The sequence below is a fragment of the Ursus arctos genome, unplaced genomic scaffold (assembly GCF_023065955.2).
Source record: "Ursus arctos isolate Adak ecotype North America unplaced genomic scaffold, UrsArc2.0 scaffold_30, whole genome shotgun sequence".
In the NCBI taxonomy this organism is placed as follows: Eukaryota; Metazoa; Chordata; class Mammalia; order Carnivora; family Ursidae; genus Ursus; species Ursus arctos.
Window position 1 is genome coordinate 17,259,475 of NW_026622986.1, and position 26,944 is coordinate 17,286,418.

General features: G+C 37.2%; 1 protein-coding gene and 1 pseudogene across 2 annotated transcripts in view; both read left to right on the plus strand.

The window, feature by feature from the left end:
* DNAJC1 (DnaJ heat shock protein family (Hsp40) member C1) overlaps positions 1–26,944 on the plus strand; it is a 213,759-nt gene that overhangs the window by 151,062 nt on the left and 35,753 nt on the right. The window lies entirely within an intron of this gene.
* On the plus strand, positions 1,537–26,853 carry LOC113241306 (Y-box-binding protein 1-like; annotated as a pseudogene).

The following is a 26,944-nucleotide window of genomic DNA, read 5'->3' on the forward strand; positions in this document are numbered from 1 at the left end:
GAACATAGAAGAAAGGAGAGGGCAGCAAGGAAAAGTTGTGACCCAAAAAAATAAACACGTTGATAAATCTTAAGTGTTGGCTGTAAAAGAAACTACTGTAATAATGATGACTAATTTGGATGACTAATTAAGAACAAGCTGGAACTAAAATACATGACAGCAGTACTTAAAAACCTGAAGAAGGAAATCAGAAACATTTTAGGATTCTTGTATTGAGTGGGAGAAAGATAGAAAAACTGTAACTCTAGACTTTGTTGGTGGTTATTTTAAAAATATAGGGGTTTTCATTAATAAAACTAGGATGTACAACTTTTAAGCCCACTAAATGGAGAAAAGAGACTAAGAAAACTTGGTCAACAGAAGGGAGAGAGAAAGAACAAAAAGAAACACGTGGTAAATTGAAAGCATAAAGTAAGATAAAGTCCTAATATTTTAATAATCACAGTAAATGAATGTAGACTTTTCAAATTGAAAACTAATACAAAATGCAGACACATATTATTTATAACAGAGACATCTAAAGCACAATGTCCCTGAAAGATTGAAAGTAAAAAGTTAGAAAAAATAAGAATCATGAGCCTAATAATCTTTATGCATCTAACATAACCCAAATTTACATATGGCAAAAAAAAATACACAATTTACCACACCTTCAAGGACCCAGATAACCCCTATCTTATATAAATTATTCTAATATTCAAGGAAAAACTCCCAAAGTTTTTTTATGAGGCTAATGTAAATCTTAATTTCAAAATTAAATATGCATTATGAAAAAGGAAAAGTAGAGGTCAGTGTTGCAAATGAATATAGATTCAAAAATCCCAAAAAGGGGGACCTGGGCGGCTCATTTGTTTAAGCATCTGACTCTTGATTTCAGCTCAGGTCATGATCTTAGGGTTGTGGGACTGAGTCCCCGCATCAGGCTCCGTGCTTGGAGGAGAGTCTGCTTGAGATTCTTTCTTCCCTTCCCTCTCCCCGCCCCCCACACGAGCTCACGCTCTTTCTCTCTCTCTAAAATTAAAAAAAAAAAAAAATCTCAAAAATGTTAGCTATTGAGTTTTAAGAAGTTGTTTTCTAATGTCGTAGAGTTGCTTTAAAATAATACAAGTAATCCATTATACCCAACTGCCAAAATGCAAAATCCTGTATATTTGTGAAATATTTGAAGCATTACCTTAAACATCATGATCATGAAAATAATATTTGCATTTTCTTCCAATCAACATTATCTGGAGATCCAGTTTCTAAATAGTTACTCCTTTGCTGTGAGACCTTAAAAAAGGTACCTTATTTTTGGGTCCTAAGTTTCTGGTCTATTAAATGAGTGTGCTTATAATACCTACCTAGGAACATGGAATATAGGTGACCCAGCTGAGCTTCCTGAGCCAAATCCAGCCTAGATCATCCGTCTCTGAGTCCCACAGACTCGTGCCATAAATGCCTGTTGTTTTAAACACTGATGTTTTCAGTTGTTTGTTTTGCAATAATAACAAACTAAAATACCTGGCAAAGTTAAAAATTAGATGTTGGCAAGATATGGAGGAAAAACAGGAACTCTCCATTGCTATCAATGGGAAAGTAAATTAATACAATCCCTTTGGGGAACAATATGGCAGTAGTTAATTGTAAAGTTGAAATTACCCATATCCTATTAACAGAGATCAGAAATTCCACCTCTAAATAGATACACTAGAGAAATATACATATAGGTAAAGAGTCATCTAAAAGATGTTTATTACAGTGGTTTTTTTTTTAAGATTTTATTTACTTGAGAGAGAGAGCAAGAGAGCACAAGCAGGGGGAGGGGCAGAGGGAGAGGGAGAAGGAGGGTCCCCGCTGAGCAGGGAGCCTGATGCAGGACTCAATCCCAGGACTCTCAGATCATGACCTGAGCCTAAGTCAGATGCTTAACCGACCGAGCCACCCACGTGCCCTATTACAGCATTCTAATAATAAAAACTGGAAATAATGTCTATCAATAAGGAAAATGAATGGATAAATTATGTATTACAGTCATACAATGTGTAGTGGGTTGAACTGTGCCCTCCAAAAATGCTTATCCATTCACAAGTTCAGGATATGATCTTATTTGGAAACAGGGTCTTAGTTAAGATATGGTCATACTGGATCCAGATGGGCCCTAAATCCAATGATGAGTATCATTATAAAAACAGAAGACTCACAGAAACACCCAGGGAAGAAGTCCATGAGGTGACACAGCAGAGATTGAAGTGATGCAGCTACGAGCCAAGGAGCACCAAAGATTGCTGCAGCCACCAGAAGCTAGGAGACGGGCATGGAATAGATTCTTCCAAAAGGAGTGTACCTTGATAACACCTTGATTTTGGACTTCTGGTCTCCTTCATGTTGTATGAGCCACCCAGTTTGTGGTAGTATTTTATGGCAGCCCAAGGAACTAATACACAATGAATACTACATACCAGTTAAAAGTAATGAACTACAAGTATATATGTATCAATATGGGTAAATCTTAAACTCAGTTATCAATGAAGAACCAATATCAAATGTGAAAACAGTATATAACATGATAAAATTTATATAACCTCCAGGCAGGGGTGCCTGAGTGGCTCAGTCCGTTAAGTGTCCAACTCTTGATTTCAGCTCAGGTCATGATCTCAGGGTTGTGAGATCGAGCCCTGTGTTGGCGTGGAGCCTGCTTAACATTCTCTCTCTCCTTCTCCCTCTCTAAATAAAAATAAATAAATAAAGTCGTCTATAACCTCAAGGCAGACATGGGGGTAGGGAGGAGACTGATCTCTAGTAAGCGGTACTGACTAGACAACTAGCTTTGATCTTCATTATAAAAATGAATGAGGTGCACTGAGAACTATATAACATTGCTGAAAGAAATTAAGACATGAATAAATGGAAAGGCAACTCATGTTCATGGAGGAAAGAATATTGTTAGATGTGAATACTACCCAAAGTGATCTACAGATTCAGTGCAGTCCTCATCAGAATGGAATCTCAAGGGACTGCCCCCAAATAACCAAATAATCTTGAAAAGGAAGAACTAAAATTGGAGGACTCACATTTCCTGATTTCAAAACTGACTATAAAACTACAGTAATCAAAATAGTGTGGTATTGGTATAAAGACAGACATACAGACAAATGAAATAGAGAGCCTAGAGGTATCCCTCACATATATGCTCAAATTATTTCAGTAAAGGTACCAGGACCATTCAATGGGGGAAGGATAATCTTTTTTCACAAATAGCATTGGGAAAAGTGGATATCCACATGCAAAAGAATGAAGTTGGACCCTTGCTTTACACCATATACAAAAGTTAATTCTAAATGGATCAAAGACATAAACCTAAGAGCTAAAACAATAAAACTCTTAGAACAAAATAGGGAGAAAGCTTTAGGACATTGAATTTGGCAAGATTTCTTGGCTATGGCAATAAAAACACAGCAACAAAAGAAAACATTAGATAGTTGACTTCGTCAAAATTAAAAACTTCAGTATATTAAAGGACACTGTCAAGAGAGTGAAAATGGAACAAGGTGGGAGAAAATATTTGCAAATCATATCTGATAAGGGATTAATTTCCAGAATATATAAAGAACTACAACTCAACAACAACAAAAAACAATCCATTTCAAAGATGGACAAAGACCTTGAATAGACATCTCTCCAGAGAGGATATACTAATGGCCAATAAGCACATGAAAAGGTTCTCAACATCATTAACCATTAGGGACATACAAATCAAATACAGATGCAATGAGATACCACTGCACACCCGCTAGGATGGTTATAACATTTTTTTAAAAAGTACTCAAACACATGTACACACATGTTCATAGCGGCACAATTCACAATAGCCAAAAGGCGGAAACAGCCCAAAGTCCATCAATACATTAATGGATAAACAAATGTGGTAAATACATACAATGGAATATTACTCAGCCATAAAAAGGACTGATACATGTTACTAAATGACCACTGAAACATTATGTTAATTGAAAGAAGCCAGAAATAAAGGTCACATCCTATATGATTCCATTTATGTGAAGTTCCCAGAATAAGTAAATCCATAGAGACACAACACAAATTGTTAGTTTCCAGAGAGTAGGGGGAGGGAAGGGTGTTTAGCAGGTACAGAGTTTTAGTTTGGGATGATGAAAAAGTTCTGGAGATGGATAGCGGTGATGGATGCACAGCAATGTGGATGAACTTAATGCCACTAAATTGTACACTTAAAAAGAGTTGATATGGTAAATTTTTATATTATGTATGTTTTGCCACAATAAAAAAAATTAGTAAGGGTAAGTCTGTGGCAGTCCTGTGAACTGGATGGGAAGTGGGCGCTGAGGGAAGCAGCATGGTAGCCTAAACTGGTAGGAAAGCAGACAGATAAGTTTTCCCTCATTTCCACCTCCCTTCAGAGGACTGTTTGGAAGTTCAAAAACCAAGGCTAACATTTATTAAATATTATTTTCTAGGGCCTTGATATATGTCTTTAATCTGTGGTCTCACTTCATGTACTCAAATGTATGTCCTCCATCCTGTGATGGCAAATCTTTCCTATGGTTTGGGACATTAGCAGTCTTATTCAGGGCACGTTATGTGCCTGTAACATCATTTGTGGAACCCTAACACTGTAGCTTGCATTAAGCACTGAGAACAAAGCCTGTTTGAAACCCTGGTCTCAAATGTTGTTCCTTCCATTCTCTTCTTACCTAGCCTTGGTTTGGTATGGGGCTGCACCACCTGCTCTTAATACTGCCGCCTGTTTTGAATGGAATCTTTACTATTCCCTTAGAAAAGCAAGTGAGCTTCATCTGCTTGCCTATATGCTAGAACTGTTTAGTGGCAAATTACTGCCCCTCTCAGAACGGCCAGAATCTTTGTTTCTTCCCATCATTCATTCTGCTAGCCAGCCAGCCAATCAGACAGTCATTCTTTCAATATAATTATTATAAACCTGCTGGCATGGTAAAGTATACTAAGATAATTAAGGAACTTCTCCCCATGATTTCACCTCTTGATACATTTGTTATATCCCATTTTTACTTTCAAGTACTGAAAACATGAAGGAGTAACAAAGTACTTTATATATTATCATTGTTGTTCAAACTAAAAATCTGTTGACTGATACTGTTTATAAGTGGAAAGCATATGAGAAACCATAATTTTTTAAATTTTTTTAAATGATTTTATTTATTTATTTGACAGAGAGAGCAAGCACAAGCAGGGGGAGCAGTAGGCAGAGGGAGAGGGAGAAGCAGGCTCCCTGCCAAGCAAGGAGCCTGATGTGGGGCTCAGTCTCAGGACCCTGAGATCATGACCTGAACCAAAGGCAGACGCTTAACCGACTGAGCCACCCAGGTGCCCCTGGAAGTCATACATTTTTAAGACTAAATAAGGAAGGAAGAAAATATAATGATAGTTGAGTAGTGTTTCTTGAGAGTGAGGAAAATAAACAGAAAAAGTTAGGGGGAAAAACACCCTAAACTTCCCTGTACAAAAATGCAGTTAGATGTATGGTGACACATATGGGTATCATGGAAGGTATTATGCTATGATTAAATCCTGGTGTGATAGTGGTTTTTATACTTTTCACATCCACTTCCCTCATTCTAGGAGCCATCTTACAGATGTACAGCACTGGTCATAAGGAAGTCTGAATAAAACATGAAAATTTATTACCCTTACAAAGAAGCAGTTCCTCAATGCACACTTCCTCTAAGTTTCTGTTTTCACCTAAACAGTTTCAAATAGATTGTGGTTTTCTAGATTTAAATTCAAGTCTCTGAATTTGCAGAGATTAGAAAAGACCTAAATAACACCTATTTTTTTTATTATCATGATTGTATAAATCATTCCTCTTTATTATGTTTTTCCTAGCTATATTCTTGTTCCTGTCCCTTTTCTGTAAGTTTCACAGGCCTTCCCTTATTAATGGTTAATACTTGACACTACCATATGGTATTCTTTCCATCAATTCAACAAGTGTTTTCTGAGCACCTACTGTGTTTCTAGGACTATAATCAGATAACAACAAAACAAAAGGAAATTATGATATTTATCCTCATCTATAGAATCTGCAAGCCTTGTTATGAATGTGATGCTGTTTAAAATTATAATCCTACTTTAAATTTGTAGAAACGTTGAAAAGGTATCCCACTTAAGCAATTTGGCTTGGTACATGTTTAAGATATTCCATGACACAATATATATGCAATTGTCAGATGCATTGTCAGTGACATCTTAGCACTTATATTGGTAACCTATAAACCTGACAGTGGGTTACTGGACTACAGTGGGAAACCTCAGGTCTTTACCTTTCTGTGGCACTGATTGTCCCATGAACCTGAGGAAGCTTTTTCAACTTCCGTAGGCTTCAGTTTCTTCTGTCTTAAATTGTCTCTATGATTCTTCTAATTCTGAAAATCTTATTAAATATTACAGCCTATATACCAATTGAAATGTGGCTTTTCTAAGAGAATATAGCTATTAAAAATGTTGTCCCCCGTGCTTTAAAAAAGCAAATTAGAGTCCAGTGTACATGCGTAATACTTACTGAATATTACCACTTTGACAAATACTGAATGGACCATAGTTGAATAGAATGGAAATATTACTGCAGATTTCTCATTTCCCCTGTACCATCTACAGTCATAAATCCCAATTTTTTAAAATTCCTTCAAATTCTTTTTGTTTATAATTTTTTCCCAAATAGGATAATATGGGAAATTTTCTGCTGGAGACAAAATACCTGTTCCCTTGAGGTTACATTTAACTTTAAAAGCTGTAAATACATAAATAAAAATATTCCCTGAGACATGAAAATTTATCTTTGGTAGACTTCTTACTGAATAAGAGATCTACATTTTGAGCCTCGCTAATCCTGGGAGGAATATGTAATTATTGTTACTTCCCATTTATGTATGTTATTCACTTCTAATAATACATCTAGAGATTATTTTTCTACCTCCAAATAGACTTCCCACCTTAATAGACTTCCCACCTATTTCTCCTACAGCTTCTTCTACTTTTCCCCCACAATACTCATTCAGGAATTACTCACTGAATTTATAATGTGCTACAGATATTGAGGATATGTAAATGAAAGGCATAGTCCCAAAACTTTAGGAAATTATCATACACACAGTTATGTAAAGAGACCATCATAATATAATACAGTGATTTTTATAAAAGTATATTAATGGTATGGAGTACCTCAGTATTCTGGGAGTTAGAAAGGCTTCACTGGGGAAACTTTTTTTTTTTTAATTGAAATATAGTTAGCATACAGTATTAGTTTCAGGTATACAATGTAGTGATTCTGCATTTGTATAGATGAAACGCTCACCACAATGAGTGGTGTCTTTTTCTGTCTGACTTACTTCACTGAGCATAATACCCTCAGGGTCCATCAGTGTTGTTGCAAATGGCAATATTTCATTCTTCTTTATGTCTGAGTAGTATTTCATTGTAGATATATATACCATATCTTTATCCACCATCTATTGATGGACACTTGGATTACTTCCATATCTTGGCTATTGTAAATAATGCTGCAGTTAACATAGGTGTGCATATATCTTTTTGACTTCGTGTTTTGTTTTCCTTGGGGAAATACTCAGTAGTGGGATTATGGGATCATAAGGTATTTCTATTTTTAATTTTTTACGGAACCTTCATACTGTTTTCCACAATGGCTGCACCAATTTACCACAATGGCTGCACCAATTTACATTTCCAACAGCAGTGGGTAATAGTTCATTTTTCTCCACATCCTCACCAACACTTTTTGTCTTTTTGATTGTAGCCCTTCTGACAGGTGGAAGGTGATACTATAGTTTTGATTTGCATTTCACTGATGAGTGATGTTGAGCATCTTTTCATGTGTCTGTTGGCCGTCTGTGTATCATATTTGGAAAAATGTCTCTTCAGGTACTCTGCCTATTTTTAATTGGATTATTAGGGTTTTTTTTGTGCCAAATTGTGTTATTTATATATTTTGGATATTTTGACCCCTTATCAGATATGTCATTTGCAAATATCTTCTCCCATTCAGTAGGTTGCCTTGTTTTGTTGATGGTTTCCTTTGCTGTGCAAAAAATTTTTTTATTTTGATATAGTCCCAATAGTTTATTTTTTTGTTTCCCTTGCCTGAGGAAATATGTCTAGAAAAATGTTGCTATAGCCAATATCAAATAGATTAATGCCTGTTTTCTTCTAGGAGTTTTATGATTTTAGCTCTCATATTTAGGTCTAATTTAGTCCATTTTGAATTTAATTTTGTGTATGGTGTAAGAAAGCGGTCTAGTTTCATTCTTTTGCATGCAGCTATGCAGTTTTCCAAAAATTATTTCACCATTGTATTCTCTTGCTGCCTGTTATAGACTAATTGACCATATAATTGTGGATTTATTTCTGTGCTCTCTATTCTATTCTGTTATCTGTGTATCTATTTGTTGAGCCACTGCCATACTCTTTTGATTACTCTAGCTTTGTAGTATAGTTTGGAATCTGGGGTTGTAATACCTCCATCTTTGTTCTTTCAAGACTATTTTGGCTATTCAGGGTCTTTTGTGGTTCCATACAAATCATAAATTTTAGGATTATTTGTTCTAGTTCAGTGAAAAAAATGCCATTGGTATTTTGATAGAGATTGCACTAAATCTGTAGAATGTGTCGGGTAGTATGGCTATTTTAACAATATTAAGTCTTCTAATGTATGAACATGAAATATCTTTCTATTTGTTTCATCTTCAGTATCTTTCATCAGTGTCTTACAGTTTTCAAAATAAAAGTCTTCACCTCCTTAGCTAAATTTATTCCTAGGTATTTTCTTTTTGATGCACTGATCAATGAGATTGTTCTCTTTCTGGTAGTTGGTTATTAGTGTGTAGAAATGACACAAATTTCTGCATATTAATTTTGTATCCTGCAACCTTACTGAATTCACTTATTCTAGTAGTTTTTTGGTAGACTGTTTAGGGTTTCTTTCTTTCTTTCTTTCTTTTAAAGATTTTATTTATTTATTTGAGAGAGAGACAGCCAGCGAGAGAGGGAACACAAGCAGGGGGAGAGGGAGAGGAAGAAGCAAGCTCCCAGCGGAGGAGCCTGATGCGGGTCTCAATCCCAAAACGCCGGGATCATGCCCTGAGTTGAAGGCAGACTCTTAACGACTGAGCCACCCAGGCGCCCCTGTTTCAATATGACATAGGGTTTCTATATGGCATCTGCAAATAGTGAAAGTTTTACTTTCTTCCTTACCAATGTGGATGCCTTTTATTTCTTTTTCTTGTCTGATTGCTGCAGCTAGGTCTTCCAGTACTACACTGAATAAAAGTGGTGAGAATGGATATCCTGGTCTTGTTTCTGATCTTAGAGGAAAAGTCCTCAGCTTTTTACCATTGAGTATGTTGTTAGCTGTGGGTTTGTTAAAAATGGATTTTATTATGTTGAAATACATTGCCTCTAAACCCACTTTGTTGAGAGTTACCATGAATGGATGTTGAATTTTGTCAACTACTTTTTCTTTATCTATTAAGATCATGTGATTTTCATCACCCATTCTTTTAATATGGTGTATCACATTGATTTGCATATGTTGAACCATTTTTATATCCCTGGAATAAATTCCACGTGATAGTGGCAAATGATCCTTTTTAGTGCATTCCTGGTTTCAGTTTGCTAATATTTTGTTGAGGATTTTTGCATCTGTGTTTATGAGTGATATTAAACTGTAATTTTCTTTTTTTGTAGTGTCTTTGTCTGGTTTTGGTATCAGCGTAATGATGGCTTCATAGAATGAATGTGAAAGCATTCCTTCCTCTTCAAATTTTTGTACTAGTTTGAGAAGAATAGGTCTTAATTTTCTTTAAATATTTGGTAGAATTCACCAATAGAGCCTTCTGGTCCTGGACTTTTGTTTGTTGGGGGTTTTGATTATTAACTCACCTTCATTACTAGTAATTGATCTGTTCAAATTTTCTATTTCTTCCTGATTCAGTTTTAGAAGATTGTTGTTTCTAGGAATTTATCCATTTCTTCTAGGTTGTTCAATTTGGTTGCCATATAAATTTTTTATAGTTGCTTCTAAATCTTTGTATTTCTTGGTTGCAGTTGTAACTTACTCTCCTTCATTTCTGGTTTCATTTGAGTCCACTCTTTTTCTTGATGAGTTGGCTAAAAGTTTATCAGTTTCATCTTCTGAAAGAACAGCTTAGTTTTATTGATCTTTTCTGGTTTTTTTTTTTTAGTTTCTATTTTATTTCCACTCTTACAGCTTCATTTGTTCTTTTTCTCGTTCCTTTAGGTTTGTAAGGCTAGATTGTTTGAGATGGCTCTTCTTTCTTGAAGTAGGCAGGTATTGCTATAAACTTCCCTTTTAAACTGCTTTTGCTGTGTCCCAAAGATTTTGAACCATTGTGTTCCCATTTTCATTTGTCTCAGAGTATTGTTTGATTTCTTCTTTAATTTCTTCATTGACCCATTGGTTGTTTAGGAACATGTTGTTTAGCCTCCACATGTTTTGTGTTTTTTCCAGTTTCTTTTTTCTTGTAATTGATTTCTAGTTTCATACTGTTGTGTTTAGACAAAATGATTGATGATTTCAATCTTCTTAAATTTATTAGGACTTATTTTGTGGCCTTACCATGTGATTTATCCTGGAGAATGTTTCATATGCACTTGAAGAGAATGTGTATTCTGCTGGTTTGGGATGGAATGTCCTGTATATATCTATTAAGGCCCTCTAGTCTAATTTGTCATTCAAAGCCACTGTTTCCTTATTGGTTTTCTGTCTGGATGATCTATCCATTGATGTAAAGAGGGTGTTAAAGTCCTCTACTATTACTGTATTACTGTCAGTTTCTCCCTTTATGTCTGTTCATATTTGCTGTATATATTTATGCTTCCATTTGTGCTCCTATGCTGTGCTCCTAGCACAGATTTACAATTGTTTTAGCCTCTTGTTGGATTGATCCTTTATTATTATGTAATGTCTTTCTTTGTCTCTTGTTACAGTCTTTGTTTTAAAGTCTATTTTGTCTGATATAAATATTGCTACCCCAGCTTTTTTTCCCCACTCGCATTTGCATGCTATGTGTTTTTTCATCCCTTCACTTTAAGTCTGTAAATGTCTTTAGGTCTCTGCCCCTCCTACCCTTTTTGATGTAGCTTTTTCTTTATATTTTCAGCTGTGGGAGAGCTGTTCTTCTAGTCTTCAGGTCATTTTCAGAGTGAGTTGCACTATATTGAGTTGCAGACTTGATGTGTCTACTTGATGTGTCTGTGGGAGGAGGCGAGCTCAGGTTTCTTCCATTCTGCCATCTTCCTGAGCTCCAAAGCCAGTAAAATCCTGTTCGGTTTTATATATGCTGATTTTTAATCCAGAGCTTGCAAGTGATTTTGGAGGCTGAGAAGTCCTATGATCTGCTATCTGCAAACTAGACACCCAGAAAGGCCTGTAGTGTAGTTTGAAGGCTGTCTTTGGTGAGGAGGACCAGAGAATGATGGTATAGATTCCAGTCCAAGGCTGAAGGCTTGAGAATCAGGAGTGTTTGAGAGGTTTTCCAATGAGGACAGACTGGGCGGGCGTCTCCGAGGAAACTTATTCTTAAGAGAGGAGGAGGTAGGTAGACCATGGAGAATAGTGCATTCTGGGCAAAGGAAAATATTCAAAAAGGCACAAAGATAAGTAACAGCCTGACTGTTCAGCCGGTAGTTTTGGATATCTGAGGCATAAAGTATGAGGCAGAGATTGAGACAAAATAAAAGTGGAGAGGTAGGCAAGGACAAGATGCCAAGTCTTTAGGTGTCATGCATAAGAACCTGAATTTTTTTCCCTATAGGAAATGGGGAACATTGGTAGATTTTTAATAGTTGATCAAATTCGTGAGCTCTTAGACAAGTTACATAATATCTTAATGCTCTGTGATAATCTCATAGATTGTTGAGTATTAAATGATTTAATACATGTGAAGCACTTATAGATGCTTATTATGTACCTGGCACTAAGAAGGCCATCAAAGCTTCATATGATCTAACCTCTGAATTCTTGAGCCTTATGCCTCAAAATCTTACTTACCCAGTACTGGACCCACCCATTGTGTGTAGGATTTACATTTCTCTGGTAGCTAATGATACTGAGTATATTTTCCTATGCTTATTGGCCATTTGTATATCCTCTTCGGAAAAATGTGTTTTGAGTAAGAGTTCTTTATGTATGCTGGATACCAGACCCTTATCAGGTATATATCTAGAATATATATTTCACATCAGGGAAATGTAAACCAGTGAGATACCACTTTACACCCAGTAGGTTGGCCATAATAAAAAAGACAGATAATAAAAAATCTTGGCAAAGACATGGAGAAATTGGAACTCTCCTGAATGGCTGGTGAGATATAAAATGGTGCAACTGCTTTGGAAAGCAGGCTAGCAGTTCCTCAATAAGTTAAAAAAAGAGTTACCATATGATTCAGCAATCCCATTATTAGGTATCTAATCAAAGGAATGAAACACGTCTACACAAAAGCTTATACATGAAATGTCTATAGCAGTATTATTCATAATAGTCAAAAATAGAAACAATCCAGATGTCTATCAGATGATGACTGGATGAAAAAATGTGGTATATCCACAGACTGAATTATTATTTGGCAATAAAAAGGAATTGTACTGATACATACGACAGCAGGAACCTTGAAAACATTATGCTAAGTAAAAGAAGCCAGTCAGAAAAGACCACACACTGTATGATTCCACTTATATGAAATACCCAGAATAGGGAAAATTTTAGAGACAGAAGAGTAGTGGTTGGTTAGGGCTGAGGAGATTGGGGCAAAGGTAAAAGATTTCTTTTGGGGATGAGGAAGTGTTTTAACATTGATTGTAGTGGTCGTTGCACAACTCTGAATATACTAAGAAACACTGAATTAGGTACTTTAAATAGGTGAATTTATAGTATGCTATTTAGATCTATTTAGAATGCATTAATGCATTCAATAATGATTTAATAAATTTATTTTTCACTAAGTGTGGCCAAACTAAACTTTCAAAAAGGCTATCTCCCATGTATTGCATATCTAATCTTCTATAATTTTAAATTATGTTAGTAGTAAGTCAGCACATTTTTAGAACTTGAAATTTAAAAGCATGCCTGACAAGCTGGTAGACTAATTCATTTCTGCCAAAACTAAAAAAAAAAAGTAATTTTAACTGCTTTTTCATGAGTTCTTAAAGACATTGTCATGTTCTAAAATTTTTCTATTAACATGTTAGTCTTAAAATATGATTTTACTTTATCTTAAATAGGGTAATAGTGATGCATATAACTGACTTTTTATACTTTACTCATCTGTATTGTTCTAAAAGCAACAGAGTTTCAGGCAGTGAGTATTACTGTAATCCCTTAGAAGACATTTTTCTACCTTTCAGCATATAAAAAACAATAGAAACTAATGACTCCACAAAAATTTTCTAATATAAATTTACCAGTGCTCATTTTCAAGTCTTCCTAAATAATATAGTAAATACATATTTCATATTACATATGTAATGTATGTATATGTAAATGATATAGAAGTTGGGTTTTAGTCATTTATATTTTGTCCAAAATACTTTTTTTTCTTTCATTAGGAACTTTTTTTTTAGTTTTTATTCAAATTCCACTTAGTTAACATACAGTATAATATTAGTTTCAGGTGTACAATATAATGATTCAGCATTTCCATATAATACCTAGTGCTCATCACAAGTAAACGCCTTAGTTCTATCTCCTATTTAACCCATCCCCCCCAATCCTTCTCCCCTCTGGTAATCATCAGTTTGTTCTCTGTGCTTAAGAGTCTGTTTCTTGGTCTGCCTCTCTTTTTCCCTTCTACTTGTTTGTTTTGTTTCTTAAATTCTACATGAGCGAAATCATATGGAATTTGTCTCTCTGACTGACTTTATTTCACTTAGCATAATACTCTCTAGCTCCATCCATGTTGTTGCAAATGGCAAGGTTTCATTCTTCTTTATGGCTGAGTAATATTCTATTATATGTATATACCTTGTCTTCCTTATCCATTCATCATTTGTTGGATAGTTGGGCTGTTTCCACACAAAAACAGACACACAGATCAATGAAGCATAATAGAAAACCCAGAAATTAACCCACAACTGTATGGTCAATTAATCTTCAACAAAGCAGGAAAGAACACCCAGTGGGAAAAAGATAGTCTCTTCAACAAATGGGGTCAGAAAAGCTGGACAGCAATATGCTAAAGAATGAAATTAGACCACTTTCTTACATCATACACAAAAATAAACTCAAAATGGATTGAAGACCTAAATGTGAGACCTGAAACCATAAAAATCCTTGAAGAGAGCACAAGCAGAAATTTCTGTGACATCAGCCATACCAACATTTTTCTAAATATGTCTCCTGAAGCAAGGGAAATAAATGCAAAAATAAACTATTGGGACTACATCAAAATAAAAAGCTTTTGCACAGTGAAGGAAACATTCAAAACTAAAAGGCAACCTCTGGAATGGGAGAAGATATTTGTGAATGTCATATCTGATAAAGGGTTAGTATCCAAAATCTATAAAGAACTTATCAAACTCAATACCCCAAAACCAAATAATCCAATTAAAAAATGGGCAGAAGACATGAATAGACATTTTTCAAAAAAAGACATACAGATGGCCTACACACACATGAAAAGATGCTCAACATCACTCATCATCAGGGAAATGCAAATCAAAACTACAATGAGATATCACCTCACACCTGTCAGAATGGCTAAAATCAACAAAAGAAACAAGAGTTAGGATATAGAGAAAGGGGAACCCTCTTACATTGTTGGTGGGAATACAAACTGGTACAGCCACTCTGGAAGATAGTATGGAGTTTCCTCAGAAAGTTAAAATTGGAACTACCCTATGATCCAGTAATTGCACTAGTAGGTATTTACCCAAAGAGTACACAATTACTAATTCAAAGGGATACATGCACCTCAATGTTTATAGCAGCATTATCATTAGGAACTGTTAATCCCAATTTGGCTCCTGTATAGACTTCCCAGGAGGCCTTTAAAAAAATCATTATATCCCTTTTTGCCAGTTTCCTAATCTTAAAGGTGATGACAGTATTATTATTTTAGGAAAAGCAAGACAAGTTATAACTTCTGTAGAATAGAAAGATATGACTAAAAAAAGAAAATGGGGGGAACAAACACTGAAAGTCATGATTTAGGTCCTTTGCCTGCATGATCAAACAGAATATACAGCATTATTCTACAAGCGGGAATAAAGATTTAAATAGATTGAACATCTCTTTGTAATTTAAAATGAGGGGGGTTAAGATTTTATTTGAGAGAGAGTGAGAGAGAGAACAGGAGCAGGGAGAAGAGAAAGAAGCAGACTCCCTGCTGAGCAAGGAGCCTGATGTGGGGCTCAATCCCAGGACCCTGGGGTCATGACCTGAGCCAAAGGCAGATGCTTACCCAACTGAGCCACCCAGGCACCCCTAAAATAGTTTTAATGCAAAAAAAAAACAAAAAAACAAAAAACAAAGAAACCATTGTGATATGCTACATCTTAAATTTATCTGTATAATGGAAATTATGTGGCATACATAGACAAGTAAACCATTGTAACAGAGGGTTCTGACTTAGATGTGGTCAATTGCTTTTTGATGATGGTATCAAGGCAATTCAGATGGGCAAAGAATAGTCTTCAACAGATGATACTGAAACAACTGGATATCCCTGTGAAATAGACAATGAACTTAGACCCTATCTCATCCTGATAGGCATAGATTTCCTAGACGGGACACTCAAATCACTAACCATAAAAGAAAAATATTAATAAATTGTACTTCATGAAAATTAAAAACTTCTGCATTTTAAGAAAATGAAAAGGCATAAACTGTCAACAACTGTGAAGGGTCTACAGTTTCACCCTATTTGTACACTAACAAGTTAGCCTACCACAGTTTCAAGGATACTAGTGGAAGACATGACTCTTGGGTCAGAGATAAGGAACAGTTTATTACTATAGCAGTAGCAGCCAGAATACCAGCATTTTTATGCCAATTCCATAAGCCTCAGGTATTGCAGGATGCATTAATAACTGTACAGTTTCCACCTTTACCCACCCGAAACATCTGTGGCAGTTTGGTCATCTGTAACAACCCTGGAGTTGAGATTGACCTGAATGCCTTCCACCACCATGGTAGGTAATGTCATTGGTCAGTTCAGATAGTCAGGAACAAATTTCATACCACCTTTTAAAATTGGAGGATTCCCACTGTAGGGATAACCCCATCACAGAGCACATAAATAACAAGCCATTTATCCCTCTGGATAACCAAGGGTAGTCTTATTTTGGGGACACCGCTTCAGTCATCTGAGGGCTACATAACATACTGGTGGTGTTTCTTTAAACACTTGAAGGTCTCTTATGACCATTCCCAAGGTGGAAGTCACTGTATTTTGGGGAAGGAGACAAATTAATGACTTGCTTTCACACCAAGTATAGTCCCATCTTTGTCACCAAAACCGTCAAGAACTATGAAGAGTTGGATATTTTACTCTACCTGCAAACAAATAAGTTAACCCGCCACAGTTTCATGCTTTCTGAAGACACAAGACTCCTTGATCACAGACAAAGGACATGGTATTACTCACAGCAAAACAGTAGCTAGATTATTAGCATTTTTCTTTTGGTTCCGTAAGCCCTATTCCCACAGGGCAACACAAAGAGGTCGATATGACCCCCCTATACAACCAGTGGATTGTGTTACAGAAGAGAATCCTAAGTTTAGGGAACCCAAATCTTTTTATAATGGGCAGTGAAAGCATGGCTGCCCGTTCCTCCAGAGGGAGGCATTATCTTCACTATCCTAGACAATAAGAATGGTTGCCCTTTGATCTTGAGGAGAGACTGTCACTTCCTATCACTGCTTATCTGTTGGCCTGCTTGAATGCCCTCACAACTTGGCATTGGCTTTCTCCAGAGCCAAGTGATAGAAAAGAGAGCAAGACAGAAGCTGTGATGTCTTCTATAATCTATCCTTGTAAGTCATTCCCACAATATCCTAGAAATCAATTAAAAGTAGTATACTAGAAAATACACAAATATGTGGAGATTAAACAACATGCAGCTGAACAACCAGTGGGTCAAAGAAAATGAAGTATCTTGAAACAAATGGAAATGGAAATACAATATACCAAAACTTACAGGATGCAGCAAAAGCAGTTTTAAAAGGGAAGTTCATAGCAATAAATGCCTATATCAAGAAATAAGAGGGCGCCTGGGTGGCTCAATCAGTAAGCATCTACCTTTGGCTCAGGTCTTGATCTCAGGGTACTGGGATCGAGTTCCACAGCAGGCTCCCTGCTCAGTGGGGAGTCTGCTTCTCCCTCTACTCCTTGCACCTGCTCGTGCTCCCTCTCTCTCTCACACACACACACAAAGAACAAATAAAATCTTAAAAAAGAAAAATGTAACAAGAAACATGTCAAACAACCTAACTTTATACCTCAAAGAACTAGAAAAAGAAAACAAAGGACTGAGTTAGTAGTCAGAAGGAAATAAAGATCACAACTGAAGTAAATGAATTAGAGACTAAAAGACAATAGAAAAAAATCAATGAAACTAAGACCTAGTTCTTTGAAAGACAAAATTGACAAACCTTTAACTAGGCCCACCAAGAAAAAAGAGAAGACTCAAAATCAGAAATGAAACAGGAGACATTATATCTTGTACCACAGAAATATAAAGGGCCATAAGAGACTATGAACAGTTATATACCAACAAATTGGACAACCTCCAAGAAGTGGATGTTCCTAGAAACATATAACTGACCAAGACTGAATCATGAAGAAATAGAAAATCTGAGGGATGTCTGGCTGGCTCAGTTGGTAGAACATGTGACTCTTGATCTTGGGGTTGTGAGTTCAAGCCCCATGTTGGATGCAGAGCTTGCTTAAAAAAAAAAAGAAATAGTAAATCTGAACAGACTGATTACTAGTAAGAACACTGAATTAGTAATCAAAAAATCTGCCAACAAACAGAAGTCCAGAACCCGATGGTTTCACTGGTGAATTCTACCAAAAATTCAAAGAGGAATTAATACCAATCCTTCTTAAACTTTTAAAAAGTAATAATAATAATAAAATACCTTGATACCAAAACCAGACAAGGATTGGACAAGAAAAAATTACAAGCCAATATCCCTCATGAACATAGATGCAAAAATCCTCAACAGAATATTAGCAAACCAGATTCAGCAATATACCAAAAGTACCATACACCATGATCCAGTGTGATTTATACCAGGGATGCAAGGACAGTTCAACATAACAGAGGCCATAGATGACAAGCCCACAGCTAACATCATACTCAACAGTGAAGGCTTTTCCTCTAAGATTAGGAGCAAAACTAGGATACCAACTTTCACCACTCTTATTTAACATAATGTTGGAAGTACTTGTCAGAGCAATTAGGCAAGAAAAAGAAATAAAAGTCATCCAGATTGGAAAGGAGGAAGTAAAGCTGTCACTTTTGTAGATGGCGTGGTATTATATATTTTTAAACCCTAAAGATTCCACCAATTAACTGTTAGAACCAACCAATGAATTCAGTAAGGTTTCAGGACATAAAAATCAGTTATACAAAAAGAATAAAATATCTAAGAATAAATTTAACCATAGAGGTAAAAGACCTGTATACCATCTATTAACAAAGATGAAAGAAACTGAAGAAGGCACAAATAAATGGAAAGATATACCATACTCATAGATTGGAAGAATTAATATTGTTAAAATGTCCATACTATGCAAAGCGATCTGTAGATTCAGTACAATCATATTAAAATTCCAATGGCATTTTTCACAGAAATAGAACAAACAATCCTAAAATATGTATGGAACCACAAAAGACACTGAATAGCCAAAGCAGTCTTGAGAAAGAAAACTGTAGGCATCACGCTCCCTGGTTTCAAACTATTACAAAACTGTAGTAATCAAAATACCATAGTATTGGCATGAAAAAGACTCATAGAACAATGCAACAAAATAAAAAGCCCAGGAATAAACCCACACATATGTGGTCAATTAATTTATGAGAAAGGAGCCAAGAATATACAATGGAGAAAGGAAAGTCTCTTCAGCAAATGGTGGTGTTTCCCAACAGCCACATGCAAAAGAATGAATCTGGACTGCCATCTTACATCATACAAAAATTAATTCAAAATGGATTAAAGACTTGAACATAAGACCTGAAACCATAAAACTCCTAGAAGAAAACACAGATGGTAAGCTCCAAGACAAGGCACATAGATACAGAGAACAAACTGGTGGTTGCCAGAGGGAGGGGATGGGCAAAGTGGGTAAAGGGAGTCAAAAGGTACAAACTTCCAGTTTAAAATAGGTATAGAGACGTAATACACAATATGGTGACTATCATTATTATGGTATTGCACATTTGAAAGTTGCTAAGAGAACAGATCTTAGAAGTTTTTATCAAAAGGAAAAAATTTGTAACTATGTATGGTGATTGATTTAATTAGACTTACTGTGGTGACCAATTTGCAATATATACAAATGGCAAATCGTTATGTTATACATCTGAAACTAACATAATGTTATATATCAATTATACTTCAATAAAAGTGTATCTACATCATAGGTAGCTGGATTAAGAGCATGTGGGAACTCCATACTATTTTTACAACTTCTCTATAAGTCTGAAATTATTTCAAACTAAAAGGAATTTAAATGAAAATATAAGTTACAGAATGGAAGAAAATATTCATAAAACATTTCTGACAAAGATCTTCTGTCCACAAAGAATTCTTAATCAGTTAACAAATAAGCAAGATATAAACATACAGTCATTAAAGTAGATATTCAGTTGGTCAGTAAACACATGTAAATGTAAACATATATAAACTAGATCATTTGTAATGTGGGAAATGCAAATTATTACCAAAACACATTTCATTCCCACCAGGCTGGTCAAAACTAAAACAACTGGTAATATCAAGTGTGAGTGAGGACCTAGAGGGAACGCTTCATACATTGCTGGTTAGAATGTAAAACAATACAACTTGTTTGGAAAAACTTAGGTAGTTTCTTATAAAATGAAATGTATACTTTCCCTATGATCTAGCAATTCCACCACCAGCTATTTATCCAAGAGGAATTAAAACATATGACTATTAAGACAGGTATAAATAAATATCCATAGCAGCCGTAGTCATAACACACGATAACCAACAGCTGGCAGCTACCCAAATGTCCATCAGTAGGAGAATGGATAAACAAATTGGGATACGAGTCTTTTTTCTGATATGTGTTGTGGAATATTTGCTCACAGTTTGTGGCTTTCCTTTTCATTTTTTAAATAGTTTCTTTGAAAGGCCAAAGTTTAATTTTAGCAAAATCCAAATATTTGTGGTTTTACCATTTTAAAGTTATTATTTATATATAAATGGTATTCTGATGCTGACAGAAAATTGCCAAAACCTCTACAGTGAAGGAGTCTCTGGGGGGCATTAACAGGAGTGTCGGTTATTTTGCAAATTTGGATGGATTCTAGAGCCTTTTAAAGGGGACCCCCACTCAAGAAGAGCCAGTTTGCAAGTAACAGCATAAAAGGACTTAAGTACAATACATAAAGGAGAAATGTGTTTCCTCCAGAACCCAAAAGGCCTAAAAGAAGTTGTGGGTCTGAGAGAATCAAGAGCTGTTTCTTCACAGCATCATGAGTAGAGCCATCTGTTTACCAGTTAATTTTCAAGACTTTAACCCAGGTTGCAGGACCTCACACTAAGTATGAGGCAGTGGCCCCTTTTCTTTTTGTGAGCTCCTGAATAAGTAGGTCAAACGAATCTCCTCAGGGGACGAAGTCACCAATGTAATGTCATACTTGTTGTCCTGGAGAAAGCAGGATGTAGTTAAGATCTTGCCCTTAAAGATTGTGTGCAATGACAAGGCTGTTGAGGCTCCCCATGGTAGCTGGGTAGAAGTATATCGTACTTTGGAGGTGAGGCAGACTGCAGTCAGGGGGCACGTAGATGATATAGTTGGTTAAGCATCCAGCTCTTGGTTTTGGCTCAGGATCGTGAGATCAAACCCCACATCAGGCTCCACTCTGAGCCTCGAGGTCTGCTTGGGTTTCCCTCTCCCTCTCTCTCTGCCTCTTCCCTGCCCCCCCCCCCAGCTTGCTCTCTCTCTTTCTAAAATCAATCTTAAAAAAAAAAAAAAAAAACCTGCAATCAAGAGGCTGTTGAAATAGTCACTGAACAAAACATATTCACCAAATCTATAATGGCAAAATATTTACCTTTTGTTGATTGGATAAAGTCAGTAACTGCAATAATACTGACTATAGGAACATTAATGAGGCCCACAGTGTGAAGCTTGAGGTAATCCACCATGAGGCACCATTCATTCTTCCAAAGTTTAAGAGCAGGCCAAATTGAGCTGTTAAATGTCAAAGCAGTGGGGATAATCACCCCTTCTCTAAATGTGTCTTGTATAGTGGGTTTTAATCATTAAAAAGGCCATGTTTTAATATACATTGGACCATATTAACTGTTTTAATGGGAGAGGAGGCCCATGAGGTTCCATTTTATCAAGATAATTTGTAAGTGTCAACTATTTAATTTTATTACTCATCCAGAGAGTCCATGACCACTATGGGATATTTTAGGAGATGGGTACGGCGACCATAAGCAATTTAGGCAAGAGTAGTTCCTGTGGTTAAGGTGAGCATGCCTGTTTGCCCTCTCATCACGTTCAGTAGTTCCCCTAATATTATAGGTGGCACTTTGTTTAAACTTATTGGTATCCCCAATATAACCATAATTTGAGCTCCTGTATTAAAGCCATGAAAGTTTGGCAATTGGTGTATTTCAGCAGATTTTAAATTAATTCAGAACCAGTATTATAGGGGCGCAAAGCCAATCTGTGCCCTTTTATCTTTGTGTTGTATGAATTCTTTAAGTAAATTTCGGATTACCAATTGGGCCTAATTGTGGACTTTTTAGTTGTTGTTCCCTCCGTATTGTAGACTGAATTGTGTTTCCCCCCCTTCACACAGTGGAGACCTAAGACCGAAAGTGACTATTTGGAAATGGGGCCTTTAAGGAGGTAATTAAGGTTAAATGAGGTCATAAGAGTGGGGCCCTGATCTGGTAGGAGTGATGTCCTTATAAGAAGAGAAAGAGAGACCAGGGATCTCTTTCTCTTTTTCTTCTACCCACATACAGAGGAAAGGCCATCTACAAACCAGGAAGAGAGACCTCACCAGAAACAATTCTGATGGCACCTTAATCTTGGACTTCTAGCCTCTGGAACTATGGGACAGTAGATTTCTATCTAAGCCACTGAGCCTGTGGTATTTTATCATAGCCACCCTAACAAACCAATGGACTCCCCCTGCGTCTGGGTTTCTTTTTCTTCTTTCCTGCTACTGGGGGTGGTTACTAGATTTATTTCAGAGAGGTCTTCTGTACACTGCTCATATTTATTAATTTCTTCCTTCAGAGAGACTCAAATCAATATCATCAGGATTAGGGCTCTTCCCCCTGACAGTGGCTGAATGAATGCCTTGGCTGTGCCACTGGTATTCTGTGGGTGTTTTTCCCTATAACCTTGAGGATCAAGATCTTTCTGGGGTCAGAGAAATAGGCAGCAGAAGCTACAGAAGAATTTTATAGGGTTCTCCTGAGCCATGTGCCTTTAGAACAAATCTCAGTAATTCAACTCTTCAAATAATACCTTTTTTCTTCCACACACAAATGACCACGCAGTGGGCCTATGTATTGTAGAAGCTGCAAGTCTTTTCCCCTAAGCCCTCTATATAATAGGGGCTAACATCTGATTGAGACATACAACCAGTCATTCGATCACAGGATGAGTCTTTCCTGAATCTAGTATCAGTCATGGCTTATGATGGAATCACAACACGCAATTCAATGTAAGACACATAAGACAGGTTTGAGCTGAGACATATGACTCAAGGCAACCTAAAGGAGGGCCCAATCCCATACTCCTCTCCCTAAACACCAGTTATTGAGACTTCCACCTTAAGTTGGCTGAGTCATAACGGAGGCTTTGAAGAGCTCAGCAAATGTAGCACCAAACCACAGAGCCAATTAACAAACTGAAGCAAGAGAACAGAGTCCCTCAGCCAGCAGCAGTGGTCCTCCTCTAGACACCCTGCTTCCAATACCAATTGTGTGGCCACCTTGCAGGGACAGGATGGACCCCCTCCACACCCAAATTTGGCTCAGATAGTTAAAACTGATGATGTTACATACACAGACACCAAGAGTATACAAAATTCGGTTTGTTATATAATAAGGCTCTCCGAGGCAAACAGGGCAGACTTCCCGTATTAGCCCAAAAGGGCTTGAGAGAACAAGGAAAAGGAGACTGGCTTGGAGTTTTTCATTGTGCTTTAGAGTGGGGCTGGGGTGAGGGTTCTTGTGCACAGGGAGGTCCCAGTCTCCTGGGCTTTCTTAACAGCTTGCCCAGATGGAGGGCACGAAGGGACGAGGGAAGAGTGAGACTTCAAAGCTATCAGCAATCAAACATCATAAAATGGAGTCAGCTCTTCTGTACAATATTAAATTATTGTGAATGGATGATTCTAGTACATACTATTTAGGTTAGAATATGAATAATGTAATGTGTGTTTCACCATTTTAAATAAGACTTCGCAAATTTTTTCACATGAAATTATATTATTGGTAAATAGAGTACTTCGATCACATTTGTTTATCATTAGTCCCTTCTAAATCCTCACAAAATGAGAATAAAGGAATAAAAAAGGCATAAAACCTGCGACAAACAGAATAGAAGAGACAGCTATAGCAGTCAGGGAATGTTAATGAAATTTTATAAAATGGGGAGCAGTAGATAATTACCAGCATCTTAGGCCTTACCTCTCCCCAGTCTGCTCTTGCAGGTGACTGACTCATGTCACAGAAGCCCAGAAGAGCTCAGGAATTAAAGGTGTGGGGTAGGACAAGAGGACTGGGTAAAAAACTGTGCAAGGAGTAGTTTGATATCTCCCTCCAGATCTTTCCCCCAACCTGAATTTGTTATGTAACAGTGTTCTAAAGAAAGGAATAAATATGGGCAGGAAATCTTTATTGAAAAACAGCCTGAGGATCACCAGTCTAAGGGTTCAATTATGCAAACCTCCAGTAACTACTCCCTCAGCCTTTCTCAAGCAGGGTTTAACAAGAGAATTATGCCCTACTGCCCTATGCATCTATTATGTGTAATGAACTAACTTCTCTCCTATGCTATGTACCATCCTTGAGAGAATTTTAAAAATGTCATTTAAATAGTTTTCTGTATCTTATGGTTCAGACAAGGATCCCCAGTTGAGAAAGAGTCCCCAAAATACTACATCAAAAATACTGCTTTCCTAGGAAATACAAAGATTAGTACTATCTTTAGAGACTTGAGAAAGTCTTATCACATCCCCATATTAGTCCATATCACAAATTTAATTAGAAATTGATGCCAGGGGGCACCTAGGTGACTCAATCGATTAAGCGTCCAACTCTTAGTTTTGACTCAGGTCATGATCTTGGGGCTGTGGAGTCTAGCCCTGCATCTGGCTCCATGCTCTGCTCAGAGTCTGCTTGAAATTCTTTCTCTCTCCCTCCCCTCTGCCCTTTCACACCTTCCCCTCCCCCACTCAAGTATGCATATGTGCTTTCTCTCTATAAAATAGATAGATGATAGACAGACAAAATCTTTAAAAAATGAAAGAAAAAGAAATTCATGCCAGTCCCAGCTGTGGTTCTGGATGTGGTCATCTTGGGCCAGCTTTGTTCCTCCACCTGATTTCACTATTACCTATAAGGACACCAACTCTTTGGGAGTCTTCTCTTCCAGGTTTCAGCTGTCAACACTGTTAATAACACTGCACTAGCACTTGCAGTCTTCCTCCACCCACACCTTTGTAAATAAACTCCCCAAAACACAAAATAAAGTACACAACCAACTGAAGGGAAAAAATCCCTTCAGAAATCAATCCCATCTACAATTGCATCAAAAAGAATAAAATACCTAGAAATAAATTTAGCCAAGGAAGTGAAAGACCTTACACTGAAAACTGGAAGACATTCATGAAAAGAAATTAAGATGACACAAATAAACGGGAAGATACTCTGTGCTCATGGACTGGAAGAATATTGCTAAAATGACCATCCTACTTAAAGCAATCTATAAATTCAGTGCAATCCCTATCAAAATCTCAGTGGCATTTTTCACAGAACAGAATGATTTTAAAATTTGTATGGAACCACAAAGACCCTGAATGGCCAAAGCAGTCTTGAGAAAGAACAAAGGTAAAGGCATCATGGTCCCTGATTTCAAACTGTATTACAAAGATATAATCATCAAAACAGAATGGTATTGGCATAAAAGCAGATACACAGATTAGTGGAATAAAGAGGCCAGAAATAAGCCCACACATATATATGGTTAATTAATTTATGATAAGCCAATGGAGAAAGGATAGACCCTTCAATAAATGTTGTGGGGGAAAAGTGGACAGCCACATGCAAAAGAATGAATTTGGACCACTATCTTACACCATTTACACTTAAAGTGGATTGAAGACTTGAATCTAGGGTTCCATAGGGGAGTGGCAAAAGGACCCCAGAGAGCCCTGAGCAGCCTCGCCACCTCCAGTGGCCTAGTTACCATCACACCCCGGGAGGAGGCACAGCTGGCCCCAGCCACCATCACTGCAAACATGAGCAGCCGCCCAGCACCCCCACCCTCGGCGCTGCAGACACCAAGCCCCACACCACCGCAGTGGCCTCACATCACTGGCGCCTGTCAGCAGAGACAAGATCATCACAAGGAAGGTTGTGGGAACAGTAAAATGGCTCAGTGTACGAAAAGGAAATTGTTTCAACAGGAATGACACCAAGGAAGATGTATTTGTGAGCCAGACTACCATAAAGAAGATTAACCCCAGGATGTACCTTCACAGTGTAGGAGATGGAGAGACTGTGGAGTTTGATGAATGAGAAAAGGTTTCGGAGGCAGCAAATGTGACAGGCCCTGGTGGATCTCCAGTGTAAAGCAGTATATATGCAGCAGACCTGAACCGTTATAGATGCTACCCACGTCACAGGGGTCCTCCACACAATTCCCAGCAGAATTACCGGACTAGTGAGTGGGGGAAAGAAGGATGGATCAGAGAGTGCTCCTGAAGGCCAGGCCCAACAGTGCTGCCCTCCCAAAGGCAAGGGTTCCCACCTTACTACATGCGGAGTTCCCATGGGCATGGACCACGGTCTTCCAACCCTCCTGTGCAGGGAGAGGTGATGGAAGGTGCTGACAACCAGGGTGCAGGAGAACAAGGTAGACCAGTGACACAGAATATGCATCGGGATTATGCACCACGATGCGTATTTTGCAGGGGTCCTCCTCGCCAAAGACACCCTGGAGAGGAGGGCAATGAAAAAGATAAGGAAAATCAAGGAGACGAGACAAGGTCAGCAGCCACCTCAACATGGGTACCTCCACAACTTCAGTTACTGTCACAGATGGCCAGAAAACCCTAAACCACAAGACGGCAAAGAGACAAAAGCAGCCAGTCCACCAGCTGAGAATTCATCCACTCCCTAGGCTGAGCAGGGCAGGGCTAACTAAATGCCAGCTTACCATCTCTGCCATCATCCAGTTTAGTCCAACAAGAAGAAATGAATACAAAATTCCAGCAATAAGAAATGAACAAAAGTTTGGAGCTAAAGACCTTAAGTGCTTGCTTTTTGCTCATTGATCAGATAAATAGAACTATTGCATTATCTATGCAGCATGGGATTTTTATTATTTTTTTTTAATTTTATTATTTTTACCTAAAGATATCTCTTTTTGGTGATGACAAAGTCTTAAAAAAAAAAAACTGATTTTTCTCA